The sequence below is a fragment of the Stegodyphus dumicola genome, chromosome 4 (assembly GCF_044657685.1).
Source record: "Stegodyphus dumicola isolate Sdum_Otavi_A_Nest chromosome 4, ASM4465768v1".
Classification (NCBI taxonomy): Eukaryota; Metazoa; Arthropoda; class Arachnida; order Araneae; family Eresidae; genus Stegodyphus; species Stegodyphus dumicola.
This window is the reverse complement of record NC_140771.1, coordinates 188,628,918-188,646,061: the sequence shown is the minus strand read 5'-3', so window position 1 is coordinate 188,646,061 and position 17,144 is coordinate 188,628,918. Positions and strand designations below refer to the sequence as shown.

The 17,144-nt window shown below is 33.6% G+C and overlaps 1 long non-coding RNA gene across 2 annotated transcripts in view; it reads right to left on the bottom strand.

The window, feature by feature from the left end:
- Positions 1-17,144, bottom strand: part of LOC146997774 (uncharacterized) — a 58,822-nt gene that overhangs the window by 31,503 nt on the left and 10,175 nt on the right. The window contains exon 1 of one of the 2 annotated variants that reach the window (XR_015040532.1): positions 15,998-16,369. The exons of the other annotated variant lie outside the window; for it this stretch is intronic. This is a non-coding gene — a long non-coding RNA (uncharacterized LOC146997774). Of the gene's footprint in view, positions 1-15,997; positions 16,370-17,144 lie in introns of those variants that run through there. 2 annotated transcript variants of the gene reach the window in all.

Below are 17,144 nucleotides of genomic sequence, written 5' to 3'. Positions count from 1 at the left end.
CAATAACGACGACTATGCGACAAAAACCTCATCTGCAAAGACGTACTAAAGATGTCTTTGCAACGGTTGCAAAACAGTGGATGTTCGCGGACATCTGAGCGTCTTAAAGACGACATATTGCAACGTTTTTGCAACGACATCTGTGACAATTTGCAACGACATCTGTGACAATTTGCAACGTCGTTATGACGTTGCTGTGCTACTTGGGATACGTACTTTAATAAACAATGACTTATAACTTGGATAATATATGATTTGGAATGCAATTATGGGCTGTATTGAATATAATGAAGTACACTGTATTACAGTTAGTGAGTTATTTTATGTAATATTCGAATTCTGTAGTGCATCGACGAAACAGCCTAATCAGCATACGCAATTCTCCATCTAGTAGGTATAACTATTTTCGGTCGAGCTGCGCAAATTTTCGTATGGCACACTCCTCAGATCTCTTCTTCTCAGCCTACTCTTGCAGCTCCTGGCCTTTGTTTAAGCTTCATTAAACGCGCCATTGTAACTGCATACGCTTTTGGCATCGAGGCAACAGTATTCGCATCAATGAATGGCATGCAGAATTCGCCATTTTCTAAAGCCAATGTCGAATGGTACGATCTGATACATGCTGTTTATAGCTGATCCTGAAATTTGCGCTAAGGATTTTAATCTTGTTGCACATGCCTCTGTGGCGTTAATGACATACTGAAGAAGACACAATTGCTTACATCCTTCTTGTATCCAACGATCCTAAATTTTCATTTCATCCTAAGAATGATTTCTTGGAAGGATTATCTGCTGTAACGGAGCACAATTCCTCCTGTCAAACTTAAATTTTTTCTTGAACTCCTTCCGTTTCTTTCAACGAAGCATATTTAAGATTTTGCAAGTAAAGGAACAACGGGAGAACAAATAATTGTAGTATTTAAAACAATCCACTATCACTCCTTTGCATCGTGCTTCTAGTGTTGCATTTTGCATGTACCTATGTATTTTAAACTACGCACATTTTATGCTATTGATTGCTTTCTTTATGTTACTGCATTTTGGATGGAGAGCTATTGTTTCAAAATATTCTAAGATCTATAAATCGACATCAATCACATTAAAATGTAAGTTTTAATATGTACAATATTTACAGATCATTTATCAAAACAGGGTGGTTCAGTTGACAAATAAATATATATGCTTTCATAATCGAAAATCGAAATCAAATAGGAACCGAAGTGTTCCTAATCAAATAGTGTGCGAACCATCACACATCCATCTATCGAGCTGCCGGTGGAGAGTCTATGGAAATTCAGAAGGCACGTCGCGTCGCATTAACACGCAACGCTAGCGCCATCTATCAATTAATCAAAATAATTTCCACACACTCCCCACCTGAACTCTGTCAAGAGTTCACATCAATCTAACAACAATCAAATTTATACCAATAAGTATTTTAACATATAATTATAAAACAATTGATAAGTATATTAAATGAATAGAAAATATATTCAAACTATAAACATTATACTCAATTCTAAAAAAAGGTATGTTAATCATCAAATATAATTTAACACTACTTCAGTAAATCTAAACTATTCTTAATCTAAGCATATGAAATTAAACTAGTAAAATAAACATTTGCATAAAAACATATTCAATCTTATTCATATTTTTAAACAATAAAAAATGTTTTTAAAGTTCTAAAGGATATAATAATTGAACTGGTCGTTTTATTATTGTTCCATCAGCAGTTTTTAGTTCACAAGAACGAACTTTGTTGTCACGACCACGAAAATCGTTTATCACTCTGCCACAGTTCCACAAAAGTTTGCACTTATTGTTGCCTTCAATTAAAACAAGATCATCAACTTTTAGATCATCATAAACGTTAGGAGTTTTTAATTGATGAGCTGTCCGTAGATCCATTAAATATTGTTTTTTACATTTAGTCCACAATTGCCTAACCAATAAATCTTGATAAATCTTTCTTTTGGTCAGAGAGGACATGGTAGAGCCATCTTTAACAATGGAATTAAAGTTGATAGGTAATGTAGAATCTTTGTTTCCAAAAATCAAAAAATTGACTGGCTTTAGTGGCAACGGTTCTTGTGGTCATTGTACACATATGTCAAAGGACGAGATTTCAAAACAGCTTCCACTTCTGCTAAAACTGTTGACAATTCTTCAAATGTTAGGAAAGCTTTACCGAGAATTTTTCTTAAGCACTCTTTTACTGATTTTACTAATCTCTCGTAGAAGCCTCCCCACCAAGCCCCTCTTTCTATTATAAACTTCCAACTGATTCTTTCATTCGACAGAAAATCTTGGAATTTCTCATTCGACAATAGTTTAGAGAAATGTTCGAGTTCCCTTTTTCCCTTTTTAAAAGTTTTCGCGTTGTCTGAATAAATTACTCGACAATTGCCTCTCCAAGATGTGAATCTTTTGAATGCCATCAAGAAAGAATCTGTAAAGAGATTCGGTACAAGTTCCAGATGTCTGGCTCTAGTGATAGCGCATGTAAATAATGTTACATAGGCTTTTTGACTTTTTTCGATGTTTTTTAAGTAAATCGGCCCAGCAAAATCGATGCCAGACACGTAGAATGATGGTGTCTCATTGCTTCTGTCTTCTGGAAGTTGAGAAGTGGTCTGGTCAGCAGACTTCAATGAATATCGTTCGCAAATAAGACACTTGTTTATTATTTTCTTGACAAATTGACGTCCTTATGGGATCCAAAAGCGACTTCGAATTTCAGCTAAAGTCGTTGCTTCTCCTCATGCATCATTTTAACATGTGCACTTTCTACTATCAAATTCGTTAGCCAGGAGTCTTTTGAAAGAATTGCCGGATGTTTTTCATCATGCGACAAACTAGAATGTTCTAATCTTCCCCCTGCTCTCAGTATCCCGTTCTGGTCTAAAAATGGGTTAAAAAGATATAAGGATGATTTCTTTTCGACTTTATTCGCTTTCTTCAGAGACTCAATTTCTTTGGTACAAAAACGTTCTTGTTCAGATCGAATACAATAATTTTCGGCATTCACTATTTCTTCAGTCGTTAATGGACCTGTCAAATGGTTTGTTTTCCTAATTTTACCAATGAATCTCTTTATCCAACAAGTTATTATCAACAATTTTCTTAAATTACAAGATTTTGAGATGTCTATAATCCTTTCTTCAACTGCTGTGCACACAAATTCATAAATACCATTAATATTCTTGCGGTATTCTAATTCTTCCTCAATGACAGGTTTCTCTTCATTCTGTCGAGGCCACAATTCAGACGACATTCTAAGCCATTCTGGTCCTTGAAACCAGATAGGATTGTTTTTCAAATCATGAAGTTTAGCTCCTCTCGAAGCCAAATCAGCGGGATTACATTTACCGGGACAATAATGCCAATTTTCTGGGGATGTCAAATTTTGTATTTCCTGAATACGATTTTTAACGAAAAGCTTAAATTTCTTTGTACAGTCTTTTGTCCAGAAAAGTGTGATTTTTGAATCAGTCCCCCCCCCCAAAAAAAAAACGAGAAAGTTGTAACTTCAAAACTTTAGTGATGCTAGTGCCTAATTTGGCTGACAAAAGAGCTCCCATTAGTTCGAACCTAGGTAAGGAGAGCGGTTTTAAAGGCGCTACTCTAGTCTTTGAAGCAATAAAAACCGTAAATATTTGTCCATTGCTAGAAATTATACGCAGATACGCTACTGTACCATACGCCTTTTTGCTAGCGTCAGAAAAACAGTGCAGTTCAATCCTTTCCACATCACTATTACCGATTGCAGAAACATAATATCGTGGAATACCGATTTCGTCTAAACTGGAAGCTTGTTTGCACCATGTTTTCCATACAAAACATAAATTTTCTGGTAGTTCATCATCCCAATCTAAAGGAAATGTCCAAATTTGCTGCAATATGATTTTGACTCTAAGTACAAACGGTGATAATAGACCAATAGGATCAAAAATTCCTCCTATTGCTTGTAGGACAAAACGTTTAGTATTAACTTGTTTTGATAGAAATGTTTTCAAATTTTTTACATCAAAGTAAATTATGTCACTTTGATTGTCCCAAGCGACTCCTAACACTTTCAATGGAGGATTTCTAGCTTCCGAAACATGACTAGATTCCTCGGATTCAATACCTTCTTTAATCCATAATTCGCGCAGTTCTTGAGAATTGGTGTGCCATTTATGTAGAATCATACTAGCATCTCTAAAAATGTTAACGCATCCTAAACTGGTATTGAGAGCAAGTTCAACGTTTTGGTGTCCTCCAATGATGTCATCTACATAAATATGATCATTTAAAAATTCGCAAGTGGCAGGGTAGGTTTTCTCATATTGTTTCAAATGGTGTTTAGTGGCTGCAGCCAGTAAAAATGGACTGCTCTTTACGCCAAATAACACACGTGTGAACCGATGAGTTATAAAATTTTGTGGATCATCGAATGGGTTTTTAGTAAACAGAAAACGCGTTACATCTCTATCCTTCTCATTTACTTCTATCTGAAGAAACGCCTGCTTTATGTCACTTGTAAATGCTACAGGATGAAGCCTGAAGGCCAACAGAAGTTCAAGAATGTCAGGATACAAATTTGGACCAATATGCAAGCAGTCATTTAACGAGATTTCACCAGGTCCATGTGAAGACGCGTCGAATACGATACGTAGTTTACTAGTAGTTCGATCACTACGAATGATTTCTCTGTGAGGCAAATAAAATGTGATTTGAGATTCACTATCAACAGTGTCTGGAACTGGTTCAATGATGTTTTGTTGTAAATAATCTTGTAGAACTGTTTGATACGAATAAAAGAGTTCAGGGTTATTCTGAAATCGCTTTACAAGTTTCTCAAATCGTTTCAGCGTAATCGCTTTATTGTCATGTAACTCATTTTTCTATCAGACTTCCATGGCAGCCTAACCTTGTAACGAGAATTTTTGTATAAAATTTCGGATTCGAATTTTTCCATTATGGTATTGTCTAATGGGTCGGATGATTCACTTTCAGGTTTTATACCTAAACTTCCAAGCTCCCAAAATTTCTTTATCTGATCAGATATTATATCTTCCTCAACTATGATATTAAAGGCTGTGGACGTGTGTGTTGTACCTTTAGTGTAACCTAGCAGAGACCAACCGAATAACGTTTCAGCAGCTACTAAATGTTTGTTTAAACGCTTAAGTTTCCCAATTACTACATAATAATAATGATCAGCTCCTATCAAAAGAGTATTTTTTTCTTTGCAATCCCAAGAGTCTGCGAGTTGTAAACCATCTAACTGTTTGCCTAAAATGTGTCTATCAAGATTAGGAGGTGGTAAATCAGAACTTGAAATTTGTTCAGTCACTAGAGCTTCAACTTTGATTTTCAAATTCGGTGTTTCCTTGTTCTGTAATTTTATCTTAACAACGTCAAATGTTTTTCTAATGGGTGTTTTATTTCCAAACGTAAATACCGAAAGAGTCTCTGTTCGAATAACAGGAAGCTTCAATTTATCCGCGATTTCTTTGCTCAGGAAGGAACGCATACTACCTGAATCCAGTAGAGGTCGAATTAAAACCGACTGCGTATTCGTTCGAAGTGTTACGCAACACGTTTGAAGTGAAATAGTTTTAATTTTGCTGCGTGAGAATGCTGAAAGAACATGCGAATCTTCTATACTTTTATTTTTTTCATTTAGTTCTTTCTCAGCGCGAAAGCATATTGAACTGTTATGTCGACCTTTGCACTTGGAGCAGACGAGATCGCTTCGACAGTGCTTTATGCGGTGGTTTGATTTCAGGCAAAGGTAACATCTGGCATGTTTACGTAATAAATTTCTTTTCTCATCAACTGTCAGTGATTCACAGTCTTCAGTAACATGTTTGGATGTATTACAAAACAGAGAGAAATTAGTAGTTTATTTTCTTTAACCGGCGCCAGCAGCTGCTGAGTGGAATGGACGATACTCCCCTTCCTTCCCTTCTCTTTATAAACACAGGAAGTGATTTCTGATTTATGAGTGGAGAGCAAAAGATGGCGTCTCTCGCGACTTTCCAATTCTAAACGAACAAATTGCAATAATTCGTCAACATTAAAAAAAGATAACGAATCCGTTTTACGATTGAATTCTAAGGTTATATCAGACGGCAGAGTTTTCATTATGGCTGGAATCAACATATAACTGTATTTATCCAGTGTGACTTCTAATGATTTCAAGCTGCGTATTTGAGTTTCTATAGTGTCACAAAAATTGCGAAGTTTTAAAGTGTCACTGGATTTGGTTACTGGGGTAAGATTCAGGAATTTTTGCATGTGTGAATTTATAATTATTTCTTTCCTGCCAAACCTGTTTTTAAGTATTTCGACAACTTCATCGTAATGGTTCCGAAATGCAAAAACCTTCTATCGTGTTTGCAGCATTGCCGCATAAGTACCATTTTAAATAATTGAATTTTTCGATCTTTGTTAAAGATTCATTATCATGGATTGCTACCTTGAAAGAGTTCTAAAACTTGTCCACTGGGTGTAATCTCCATAGAATTTAGCGATGGTTAACTTTGGCAGACGCGTACATTTATTGCTTTCGATTTTAGAATTAGCTTCGTTAAGAGAGTTTTCATTATCCGAATTTGTTACTTTATTTAATTCTTTCAATTTTTTATTTCCTCTGAATTGCCATAACTGAATTTTCTCTTCGTATTCGATACAAGATAGAATTTCTGTTTCAAACTCTTCCGCCTCTCATTTCAAGTCACGCTCTATCTGAGCATCTAACTCATTCAGAGCTTTCGATTTCGTGATTAATTGATCTAAATTTTCTTCTAATGTACTTGTATAAATTTCTTCTTTATTCAACTCCGATTCGATTTTTTTAGAATCTTGGACACGGTGGTCCTGATAACTTTGCGTTTCGATTTTAATTTAACAACAGACTCTTCTGCCATTGTTACTCTACAAATTAGAAAATTTAGTCTTACCTTTTTTGCCGACTTCGCACACTTGCAACGTGCTAAATCCAATTCTTGACGGCCTAATGCACCAGCTGTTTCAAAATATTCTAAGATCTATAAATCGACATCAATCACGTTAAAATGTAACTTTTAATATGTACAATATTTACAGATCATTAATCAAAACATGGTGGTTCAGTTGACAAATAAATCTATATGCTTTCATAATCGAAAATCGAAATCAAATAGGAACCGAAGTGTTCCTAATCAAATAGTGTGCGAACCATCACACATCCATCTATCGAGCTGCCGGTGGAGAGTCTATGGAAATTCAGAAGGCACGTCGCGTCGTGTTAACACGCAACGCTAGAGCCATCTATCAATTAATCAAAATAATTTCCACAGCTATACAGATTGGCGATGCGATATAGTATTTCAAACTCAAATGTTTCTTTTATGATTACATACTTGTGAGAAATAGTTAAGCAAACGATTCCAATTTCTTTTACATTGCTCTCTTATTACTAGTAAAAATATGATGCAGTTTCTTCGAAGTTTTTAAGTATATAAGAGCATTTTATACGATTCAACTCTAACTGAAATATCTAGCAAGTCCTTGATGATTCATATGATTGAAAAAAAATATTGTTGTTTTGTTAACGAATACACATTCTCTTTTCTTAATAAAATGCACATGTATGATTATCTTTAGCTCAAACTATCAGTGTTTAATTATCATATGGCTATATATTAAATTGAATTTATAATTTTAAGGGAGGCACTGCATATAACAATTTAGTAGAAGATTACCTTTAATGAAGCTCTTGCAGTGAGCACAAATATTTAAGAATAATGATTCAACAGTTAATATTCAATTATTAACCCAGTAAACATTCATTTTGAAGCAATTGCAATTGCAAACTAGAGATTAAACTCCGATTGCTAAATAATTTATAATTCTGAAATATTTCACGAATAAGAAGCATTAATTTAATTCAATGGATAAACTAACGTGTAGTATCTCAAACATTATCAGAGGTTCTACGAAATTTCGCATGTCAAAACAACCGATTAATTTTAAATCAATCTTTAAATTTACGATCTATACTTAACCAAACAAAGTAAGCAAAAATCAAATTAATTTATTATCTCAAATGGGCATTCCAAGATAAGATAACCATATGAAACGAAGATGCTTTCACGAGGAGATATTTAGAATTCTTTTGCTTCCATGGAAATATCACCTGGTAACTAAACAGGAATGTTACAGAGCATTGCTCCTATATTAAGATGTACGTTTCTAATGTAATTTCTAAACCTTATTGCGTTCCATAATAAAAGAATTGCATTTGACACATTACAAAGAATCCAATTACATTACATTAAATTCTAAATGTATACCATGTATGTATAGTTTACTAACATTTCAGATTCTGCTGGAAAATACTATAATATAAGTATTGAAACTTGGATAGCTTAAGAAACATATTATTAGATAAATCAGGAAAATATTTCAAGATGTTAAAGGTATTTCAGGATGATGTCTACTTTTAAATTAATTTTTGTGTTGCGAAATGTATATTTCAAGCTATATTTTCAAATATGCTTAGATTTGGTGTGATTTTATAGATTTTTCAAACTCAACTTACATGAACCTCTTCTGTCAAACTGAACAATCAACTCATCGAAAAATATCAGTAATTTTGTTTACTGAGTTAAGATGTTTACTGAGTAAGTTTCATTTTTGAAAATAGGCATTAAAGGAAAACAAGGAAATTTCACATTGATAATTTAACACAGAAGTATATAATTTGAGTAATCGAAAAAACATTAAAAACTAAATAAATGTTTATTGATCAAAATATGTAAAAAGCATATACATAATGAGAGTAAAATGCATGACTTCCAACTAACGTTTAAGCAAGTTTAACTTTTCCAACTAACAAAATGCTTGAACTAACTTTTAAGTCTAAAAATGTCCAGAAATTTATGATTTTTAAAATTAACTTTAACTTGTTTTTTGACTTCATTGAAACTGTTCATTTTTGGTTGTCTAGCAGGAATAGTTAAATAACATAATTTAACGCAAAAGCTGAATTTTAATTTAAAGAAGGTTATTTATCTATTTAAATATTAAGTTTTTATGTATTTTTTGGAAGACCATCTTCGCATGTCTTGTTGATTTATACAAGGCCCTTAAACTTAAAAACCTAGTTTTTTCTTCCCAGACATAACAAATGTGAAACTCTTACGTTATATTATTGGGCTAATATGGCATATCTAAATTAAGCATTAGATACAAACATTGAGAACTATAATTCAAATTTTCATGAGCATTTATATACATATTCTAAATTTGTAATCTATAATTATGGTCATTAATGAGAAAATTTATAATTAATTAATTAAAGTCATTCAAAATAATTTTAAACCGTTTTTTTAATTTAATAATTTATTTTTATTTTTATTGTCATTTCAAGAATTTTCAATAATATTTGACGATAATCAGTGATAACTGCAACAATTTTAGCTTCTCAAACTGGATTAAATATTTGCAAATATCCAGCAACTTTAGTAAAGATATTTAAAATAAAATTAATTTAAAAAAACCAAAGAAAGATACCCTAATTGTGTATGTAATTTATGTTTTTTTCGAAGAGTAAACTAGTCTTAAAATTATTCCTTATTTATTTAAATAAAAAAATCCTATTGCAGCCTGACAGTGGATGAGTGATTAAGACTGATGTTTGTTTTGTTTGAGTTTGTTTTGAAGACTGATCTTAGTCCATATCCCATTTAAAAGCTTTTTCATAGTCTTACTGGTCATGCTAACCGTTGGATTTGTTAGTGTTGCTGTCTGCTGTATTTTTGCTTCCGGGTGCCTGGAGAAGGCCTGGATTTTATTAGTCTCTTTGCAGCATGGTGGAAAATACAGAAAGTCTAGCCAAATGTCTTGAGTGGTTTTGTGGTAGAGGAAAGAGGTGAGAGACCCCTAAATTATCAAAAAAAAAGTTAGCAAATTTAAAAATTAAATATTTTGATAACTTTCATGAACTTAATTTTTAATTTTAAAAAGACAAAAATATATGTATTTTTCTTCTTTAATTCACTTTTATAACTGTAAGCGTTTGCTTACGTTCGGTGGTTGCAAAAATTAAGACGACAGAGAAATTTCTGAGCCAAATAAAAGACAAAGCCTTCGATGTTGTATACAGAGGGATCAACTTAAAATTAAACTTGCAAAACTAGAAAGATTTTCTTTTAAATAAAAGTTAAGAAATGAAAGATTAAGTAATAAGTAAATCCTCGTGTGAAATTTTGAAACTCAAAATAAACCTTGATCCTAGCACTTGAAATGTATACTGTGGGGGGGGGGGAGGACTCCTGACTTAAAATGTATGAAACTAAAGCTATGGTAAATCTATGTTCTATATAAAATCACTGAATAGTTCCAAATCTAGAAAGGATAGCAGCATTAATTTGGAGTTAGCTCAAACACCTATGAGAATTTCTAACTTACAGTTTACAAAGGAATACTTCTTGATTTAGTTAAAGGAAAGCACAGCTTATTAGACTTAGGGGGGCTACTTAAATGAAAGCTTGTAAAAGTAAATGATACGCTTTCCCATTATACGTTGGTAAAACTATCTTGTTATTGTGACTTGTCTCAGTTGACTTATGGTAACATCGTATGAAGATTACGAATTTTATCGTAGCAAAGATAGCAAGTTAGCATCTGGGCTCATAACAGATGACAATGACTCTGCCCAGTTCTGCCCCAGTTTTGATAGAGTATTCATGGGTTGAAAAGAGAAACCTAGGTAACTAAAAAATAAAATAACAATTAAGGAAAAAAATGAATAGATAAAGCAACGGGCATTGGTATGGTGATAAGTTTTAATCAATGCATTTCTTTTCCCACTCCCTCAAAAAAGGCAGTTTTATTAGAATTTTATAGAGCTCACTTTCCAGAAAACAGTGGAAGGTTTCAAGTAATTATCATATAAGATATTTCTCCTGCCTTCTTAGCATGCCTTCGTGGTGTAGTGATCAGCACCCTCGGCGTGTATTCGAGAGGTCCGTGGTTCGAGCATCGGCGAGGGCATTGCTGATTTTTCATTTCGCCTACTTCGAAATAACATAATGTCTCTACAAGCACATAGCCAACTAATGATTAGTTTAAAGACTATTTTTTTTCCAAACAACATAGGAATATATTTTACTAATATTTCTAAATTACTGTTAATATATTATTAAAATACTAAATTATTGTTAATATATTTTTAGCATGATAAAACTTAAAATTTCATTCATGAAAATGCCTTATTACCAAATGTGAGATGTTTATAAATGAAAAAAATTTCCTCGTGAACATATCACTCAGGAAACTTACTGAAGGAGATTAACTCGAGAAAAATCATCTTCGGATTATCCTTTAGAATTTTTAATAGACCTTTCAAGAACAGTGATAAATTTGGCCATATAATTCTGAAATTGCTAAATGAAATACTAAATTTTGAAATTAAATTTGTCGATGAATTTTTATCTCATGATTCTTAATCTTTGCATTTTATTTAATTACAAATAATATATAACAAGTATTTAAATATTTGTAACTGGAAGTAAACTTCTGAGAAAGTAAAGGCCTCGGAAGGCTTAAATCCACTTTTCTGACCACCCAATGCGAAATCTCAAGCAAGTTGTAGACAACATCAGAGTGAGAAGAAAACTCTTACTTTTAGCTGCCCTGTTCGATATGGTGGTTAGTTTTTTTGGTTGCGTTACCGTTTGCCTCGAATCGAATCCTAAACAATGATGGGATAACGTAAATGTATAGTGTCTTTGCGGAAGTTGATATTAAGAGGATAAAAAATTGTCATATAACATAGGGTCGCAAACTAAGCGCCTCAAAATCGCAAAAAATAGACTTCGAGAAGACACTGAGCCTCACGAAGAGAGCGCCATACAAATGCCAGGATTAGTCGTGAAAAAGAAATCTTTCATATCCCTTTTCTCTTTCTTTTTTCTTTTTGATGCAATCTTTTTTTCTTCCCAGTGCGTATGAGGAAAATAAAAACAGCAAGAAAGTATTCATTAGTGGGCATTGCAGAATTCGTGGGTGTTAAAATTTCATTCGGAAACAGCATGTCAGATAACACCAACGATAAATATCCGTATGTGCATCTAATTTACAACCGAGCATGTGACAATGGACGCCTAGCACATAGGATGCGCCAGGAGGAATATTCGAGTAGGCGTTGTCCGCACCACACTACGTTCACGGACATGAATCGACGGAAGTGGGAGACACAATCTTTCCATATAATTAGTCGTAATGAGGAGCAAGAACGCAATGTGCGCAACCTTGAAACAGAAGACCGGGTGCTTGAATGGTTTGCCGTTTCCCGTTGACCAGTACACGATCGGTTGCTGTTAAACTTGGTATTTGTCGTAAAATGGAGTGGAAGTTTCTGCGTGTAAAAATTATGCAGGCCTTCTATATCTGCAGAATATCCAACATACACCACTTCTATTCTGCAGAATATCCAACTCCTAGGCGATATAGACTACTCAATTCAAGTAGAGATTGTATGCTGAATGCTTGGTGCTACACAGAATGATTCTCAGTTTCCCGTCCTGCTCTATACTCAGATGAAGCCTGCTTAAAGAGAGAAGGCGTTAGTGCATCAGCATATTTTGCGATTGCGGTGCATAAACACCTCGATGCTACATATCCTGATATGTGTGCTGGACTCAGAAAACCTGTTGCTTAGCCTCTACCCAACCCGAACCTCAATCCATTGGATTTCTCCTTGTGGGGCCACATGCATTTAGTAGTATATCAGACGCATCTGTGCACACTGGAGGATATGACAGCACGTAACGTATTCGCCTCAGCAGACATCGCCAGGATACCGAGTATGTTTGAATGGTTTCGGCAATCCTTCGTCCGTAGGTATTGGCTGTGCAATGAAGCCGCAACTGCAAACAATTTCTATGAAACTGTCTCATCGTCTCATTTTTGACTTTGAACTGTGATACAGTGTAATCCTACTTTACATCAAATAAATCGTTTTATACTTATTGTTGGTCCGTTTTGTTACATTCGGTGTGACACGCTTCATAAATAATTATGCGATTTTCTTCCACTAAGCATAGTTTGTGAATCCAAGTTTCTGTGGCAATTATCCATCCTCTTGGTGCCTACTATCACCTCTCTGAATTTGTGGGCCGAATTTGAAAAGCGCCCTGTATAAGTATTATGGTAACACACGCAATGCTTAACGAGGAAGAGGCCTTTGTGAAGAAGTTTCGAAAGGAAACTACTTCGCGTCTACTTAACACAAGGAAAACACATGGAAAATCCTATGTATCTGACCCCCTTCCCTGGGATATCAGTCCACATCGAACTATCCAAGCCAACCTTTAGCAACTTAATTTTTTGAAGATTTGGTGAGAAATGTTGACTATTTTAAATTCGTATTCTTGAATTTTAAATCCAACACTTGGAAATCGTGTGTGTGGAAAGAATTTGAGTGCTCTTATCTGTAGGAGTATTTTTCGCGATGCATTCGTTGATTATAATTTAGTCTTCTTGAATTGGACACAATGTCATTGAAATTATAATATGGTGAATTACTTTTAAAAATTTCATGTTCGTTTAAGAACTCCAGCGCGAAAACTTAAGAATACCTTATTATCAAATCAAAGGAAAATTGGCATGTAACGTTTGAAAATAATTATAGGTTTTTACAGTTAAATAATAATTTAATCATACTAATGTAAGAAAAAAGGTGAAGTGAAAGGAAGTATTCGTGATTAAATGAAAATTTGAGAAAAATTATATACTGCAGTTTAGAGAGCACTGATCTTCAATTAAATATTGCTATACATGCTGCTATTTGACGTGAAACGTAAATATTGTCGAACAAACTTACTTGATCAAAGTGTAGCAATTCTAGCAAACAATTCCGAAGAGAATGTGTATTTTATCTGATCCTAAACCAATATAAAAAAGAGAAGGAAAACATTTCAGATGTAAGGAACGAATAAACTTATTTTAATCAACAGAGCCTGCAGTTAAACAACTTCAACCAAAAATATCTTTTGATATCAGAAATATAATAAACGGAATCAGGAAAGAAACACGAAAACTTTCGAAATCAAATTCTTCAACTCATTTATGGAGAGGACTCACCAGCGGCCGAACGGTAAAATCGCTGAACACTGGTAGTTCGGTCCGAGGTTCGAATTCCGCTAACGGGCTGGCTGCATTGGCGTTTTCGTGGTTTTCGCCATGTGCAACTTGTATACGAGCCAGTTTCCCTTAGAAAGTCCTCCACGAAGGCATCCCTCCCCTGAGGCAGATAGCCCTAGTGGGCTTTCCAATATTCTATTCTCGATACACCGCACCACACCACACCACACGATTTATTGAGACTGTTCATCATTTGGCAATATAGTAATTGTTTCATAAAATCATCATCAAAAAATAAATAAATAATGAAAATGGTACTTTTCTGTTAACGGACAGCTGCCAAATAAACGACAAAGCGCATTATTTGACAGATCCTTTACATCGCGTATGATAAGCCGTGCAATGACAATACTATATATTATGCTTAATATCCGGAATGCCGAAAACTGAGCACTGCGCCGAATCAGCGCAATTCCCTGATGTTTTTCAAGGGAAAACAAATCTGCTTAAATGGGAAGAACACCATTCGCTTAAAAACATCACAGAATTTCATAAATTTGGTATCGCGCTCAGCCTAGGTGTAGCTCGTATTATTAATATATATATATATATAATCATATAATATTTATTATATGTAATGTTAAGTATAATATTTATTATATGTTATATAATTATTCTTTTCCTATGCAATGTTAGGGAACCACTATCTTCTTAGGCTTAGTGCCAAAGTTTGTGTTTGCTGCTAAATGTCTGGGCCTATTAACAAAAAAATGGCATAAATAAAAAAATTACTTAAATTAATAAGAATTATAATTAAAAATAAATACAAAAATCTCAAAGGTTTCAGATTTTAAATCCAAACGGGCGTTTTTTTAACATTTTGTGTGTTACATTTGTTTATTACATATCACGTTCTTCGCACTTAAACCATAAAATTCAGTTCAACAGCAATATCGCAAAATAGTTTTAAAATGAGCATATCCTTTAGAATTTCCGATACAGAGTCTAACTCGCTGGAGATAAAAATGCTTTTTCTATACAACGTTGTCATTCCTCGCTTTGAAAACCTTGAGTTTGCTAATCAAAAATTCGTTAAAGTTTTACAAAATATGAAATCGATAATAAAACAGTTTCAAAATTTAAAGTTTGGGCTTCCACATGCCCATATTCGTAGGAGGATTAAGTCTTTCAAATTTCGATGGCTCTATGTACCGTTGTTTTATCACAATGCGAGAAATATACATGCATTTATGCAGATATTTCATTATTTAATTTCTTCAAATATAATACAGGACTCTAACATTTGGTGGCAAAAGTTTGAAAAGGGAAACGGACATTTATAGATTTATAGTGATTCAATGCAAAACGAAAACAGTAGTCCTTCAGGGACAAAACCCCTTTGGAGTAATTAAAATTAATAAATAAGTATAAATAAAAATAATTAAATAAAATATAATAAAAATAATTAAATAAAATATAATAAAAATAATTAAATAAAATATATTAAAAATATAAAAAAGTAGAAATAAAAATTAATTTGGTGGTCAATGTTTATTCTTTTTCTTAATTTTTATTGACGTTATTGTATAACTATTCATGATCTGAAGTATACCTATAGGTTGCCACACTTGATGCTCTAGTCCACAGTTAAAACAACCATCCCATTAAACAAAAGTACACTCTGACCATTATAATTGCTATACCAAGAAGGATAGCAAATAGGAGAATATAAATCATTACAGACATAAAGTTTAATGGGACAACGATATGATTAGTGTCGGAGCTGTAGTTTACACAAACTCCAGAGGCAATATGACTGTCCTAATGGACGTTAGTCCTGAGTCTAACTAAGTTATGAGTTAGTTTAACTCACCGATTCCATATTTGCCTGACTGTCATGGGATCCTGATAAACATTAGCAGCCATGTCACATAAACCGCAGTCTCAAAATTTCCCGATTCTGCTGCTGTTGAGTTCCGACACGTGCTGGTGAGAGTCTCTCCTCCTTGCATGAATCACAATACCACCCTTACGCAAACAACCAAAACTCAAATCTGGTTTTCAAACAAGAAACCAGTTGTGCAAGCTTCCATGTATACTGTTAGGAGTTTTACATATATGTATGCAGAGAATTTTCATGAAATTATATATAAATTACAGCATTATTTTATAACGTGACATGAAAGGCCTCAAGAGTACCAGGCGTTGCCGAATAAACAGGGTTAAAGAGAAAAGTCCATTTAACATTGATGTAACTAGCTATCTCGCCAAACTCTCAAAACATCGTTAAGCGGGCAATGGGTCCGGCGATAAATTTTATCGCCAAATTCCGCGATATATCCTCAAAAGTAGCCAAACTTGGCGATCATCTGGCTGCATTTTGATCCGATTCTTATGTAACTGTGTTCTGTTTCTGCTACGGTATCTAAAGGAAAATACGGATACAGAAACAGACAGGTGAAATTGTGAATAAAATTCACTTAACTAATTAAAGGTTAACCAAACAGTTAATACAAGAGTAACCATACTATTGCTAACAAGCCAAACTACTTAGTGATGGTAAGTGTTAAAGAAATTACGTTGTGATTTTAAAACTCTGGACCGTGCTAGTTAAGGATCTGATAAAGGATAAATGCAGTACACAAAATAAAAGCATAGTATAAATTTCAGGTTTTTAAGTACTGTTTATTTACTGTTTATAATTCCTCCTATTATAAATATTTTTATATTACTATTTCGTATGAATTAATCCGTTACATTTTTATATGAACAAATTTAAGGTTTTTGGTACCAAATTACAATTATGTCATAAATTCAACAGAAACTATTAAGATAACTGAAGAAGGAAAAAAAGGTACATCAACTCTTTGCATAAAACATTAATTTGACCTCAGAACGGATAATTATTCCATAAAAATTTTCATTATTAATTCTGAGTAACTTCAGCCTAAATTTACTTAGCTTACAAGGATAAAGAAAGTAGGCAAAAATTTCAAAGATATAAAAATTAAAGTTTGCCC